The sequence below is a fragment of the Suricata suricatta genome, chromosome 12 (genome assembly GCF_006229205.1).
Source record: "Suricata suricatta isolate VVHF042 chromosome 12, meerkat_22Aug2017_6uvM2_HiC, whole genome shotgun sequence".
Lineage (NCBI taxonomy): Eukaryota > Metazoa > Chordata > Mammalia > Carnivora > Herpestidae > Suricata > Suricata suricatta.
This window is the reverse complement of record NC_043711.1, coordinates 55,420,586-55,423,896: the sequence shown is the minus strand read 5'-3', so window position 1 is coordinate 55,423,896 and position 3,311 is coordinate 55,420,586. Positions and strand designations below refer to the sequence as shown.

The following is a 3,311-nucleotide window of genomic DNA, read 5'->3' as shown; positions in this document are numbered from 1 at the left end:
GGGGGGGCGGGGCCTGCGGGGGCGGGGCGGGCTCACGGAGGCGGGGCGGCCGTCAGCCTCCAGAGGGCGCTCTTCCCCGCGCGGCGCGCCCGCCCGGGCCCACCGGGAGCCTTCAAAGGGCGATACAGAGTCGTCCGCCTTAATGGCTCGGCTGCAGTTCCGCGGCGGAGCGTACCCCGGAGCCCCAAGAGCCCGTCCTGGTTCTGAGCCCGCGCGCGTGCTGAGGGATGGGCCGGCCCTCTGTGCGCCAGGCCCAGGACCATAGCCTCCATTCACACAAGGGTAAACTGAGGCCCGAGTAGGGAATGCGCCTTGCCCCGGGTCCTGAGGGGCCGTGAGTGCTGACCCTGGGCGCTCCGCAACCGCATCTGTTGGGAGGGACGGTCACTTCACCGGTGAACAGAACGGCGTCCCCCGCTGACCGGGCGGCAGGACCGTCCGCCTGCGGCCCCGTAGCTGCTCGGGGACCGTTCAGCCGGAGGTCCAGAGGCGGGGGCGTGGCGGGGCGCGAACCAGGGCAGGGCAGGGCTGTGCGGGGCGCCTAGCTGGCCGGGCTGCGGGCGATCGCCCGGCACAATGCTCCACGGCGCTCGTTCCGAGAACCCCCAAGGGGCACCCGGCACCAGGCCGAGCGGAGGCGCGGTGGCCCGAGCGCGGAGCCGCGGAACCGAGGACCGGAAAGCCTGGCGGGGGGAGGGCGAACGGTGGGGGATTTGGCCCGAGAGCAGGACAGATACCTGAGGGGCCTTTGCTGTGTGAGAGCCGGGCGTCGTCCCTGGAAGAGCGGACACCTCCTCGCTCCGCTTGGTTGAGAAAGAGAACGCGTGGTCAAGGAGCTGAAACCTGGCCAAGGGGCCCTCCCATCTCGACCCTTTCATCCGAGCTTCTGAGTTAATCTTTCCCTCGCGTTCCTTTGGGTTCGGCCTTCAGGCGCGTGTCCCAGATGGCACGCTCGCTGCTTTGCTCTGCTCGTCTTGGGACATGTCAGAAAAGCGACCTTCCAGCTACCGGCGCCCGGGCCAACCGGTTTGTTCACTCTGCCTTGCGGCGCCTCCCCTACCTGCTGATGGACACGGGTCCCCATCTGTGGGTCACTGTGCCTCAAGCGGTGATGGGCATCTTGTGCCGGCTCTTGGTGGCACACTAACCCCAGGCTGGATCGAAGGGTCACCTACTGGGTGTAGTTTTAGTTTGGTGGATACCAGAAAGGCAGTTTTTCTAAGTGATGGCCCCAGTTTGCTTTCCCAGTAGTGGGGGTGGGTCCCCGCACCCCCATCCTCACCCACACTTGTTACTGTCACTGTTGAGATCTGCATATCTGGTGATACACACTGATTTTTCACCGTGGCTTTAATTTTCGTGGCCCTGAATGAGGGTGAACATCTTTTTCAAAAGTCCTATTCACTTTTATTTAGCAGGCACTAATTTTGTGGTGACTCAACACTGGGCTCGGTTATATTTTACAGATGGGTAAACTGAGGCTGGAGAGTTGCTCTGTCTTGCCCAGGTTCCCTAGGTTATAGGTGGCTAATTCCAGCCAACAAGGTTCAAGAGCCTTCCTTCCTCGTGGGCTTCTGAGCCACGCACACTCGGATGCAGATGGTGGCCTGCCTAGTTAACACACAACCGGTCCTGTCTGCTCTCAGGGCCTCAGTGTCTTCATGCATGAAATGGATGTAGGAGACCCCACTCCCCACAGAGCTGCTGTGAGGAGTATGAAGCCCACAGTGGTCCTGAGAAAATGTCCATCCCTGCTCTGTGTTGCCTCCACCTGCCAGCTTCAGGGCTGTCGCCACCTCTTTGCCTGCTCTGTTCCCAACATGTCCTCCTTGGGGCCACTGAGGCAGGCGTTGTTGGAGGCCCTTCTCACGCTGCCATATTATCCCAAGAGCCCCCATCTCCAGCTGTTTTCAGGGAAGCTCAAGAGGGTGGCAGCCAGTGTGGCACCCCCCCACTGCATCCCACAGTTACCCAACCAGGAGCCCCAGTGTTCTCCTGGATGCTCTGTCCTTCCCCCTGTCCCTGCATCCTGCAGCCCAGTGGACCCTTTCTAAAATGTGATTCCAGGTCACACCACTTCCCTCCATCCCCACTCCAACCCGTGTTCCTACTCCTGTCACCTTTCTGTCTACTCTCTGAACAGCGGCAACAAGATGGGTTCAAGGTGGAAATCTGATGAAACAACGCTCGTAAAATCATGCCAGACCAGCGATTCCAAGTGGGCCCTAGGTCCCAGGGCGATGAAAGGATGAAAAAAAAAAAAACTGCAACACTTTTAAAAAACAATAGAGTCACAAAATATCTTTATGACCATGGGCTAGAGAAGGGTTTCTTCAACAAGATGTCAAAGTAAATAAAGGAAAGAAAGACATAAAGGAAAATATGGACCAATGGCTCAGTTGGTTGAGCAAGCGACTGACTTTTGACTTCAGCTCAGGTCATGACCTCATGGTTCATGGGATCAAGCCCCACTTAGGGCTCCATGTGCGAGTGGAACCTGCTTGGGATTCTCTCTCTTGCCCTTCCCCTGTGCGTGTGCACGTGATTGCTCTTTCTCTCTCTCAAAATAAATAAATAAAATTGGTTATTTTGGGGGAGCCTGTGTGGCTCAGTCGGTTAAGTGTCCGGCTTCAGCTCAGGTCATGGTCTCACGGTTCATGGGTTTGAGCCCTTGTCTTCAGATCCTGTGACTCCTTCTCTCTCTGACCCTCCCCTGTTCATGCTGTCTCTCTCTTTCTCTCTCTCTCAAAAAAAAAAAAAAAAAAGATTGGTTATTTTTGTTCATTAAAAGTTACAAGAGAGGAAATGGCAAGGCAAGCCAGGATTTAGGGTAGTTCAACGCTCACGTACGCCTGAGGAACACGGTGGTTCCAGGGCATAGAAGGAACTTCCAAGAGTCAATGGAGCCAAAGACAGCCGTCCAGTGGGCTCCTGGGGAGAGGACCCTAGCAGGCAGTTTGCTGGAGAGAGGATGTCAAGTCACTGTCGATTCGATGAGTCCGGTGCCGTGAACTCTGTGCTCTGGGGCTCCCGCCTGCTCTAGGGACACCCCTGTCTAAGCTTTGCTCTGAGCCTGGCCCCCCAGTGCAGAAGGAGAGGCGGGACAGGGGTGGGCAGAGCTGGGGTCCATGGCCACTGCTCTCCATCCCACAACCCACGGGTGGGGGAAATGAGTCAGCAGGGCTCCTTGGGCTCTTCCTCTCTGGGTTTCCTCTGTGGGTTTTGCATCTGTTTGCCAATGCAGTTCAAGGGGGCGTGGGTGTTGTCGGATAGGGGGGAACAATTGGTAGGAATGTGTTTCTGATCCCGGC

General features: G+C 57.6%; 1 protein-coding gene across 1 annotated transcript in view; it reads right to left on the bottom strand.

Annotated features, from left to right (window-relative positions):
- The window catches only part of PLXNA1 (plexin A1), a 46,538-nt gene extending 45,666 nt beyond the window's left edge, over positions 1-872 (bottom strand). The window contains exon 1 of the mRNA XM_029916154.1: positions 738-872. The gene's annotated coding sequence lies outside the window, so the exon portion shown is untranslated. The remainder of the gene's footprint in view (positions 1-737) is intronic.
- Positions 873-3,311: the final 2,439 nt, after the last annotated feature.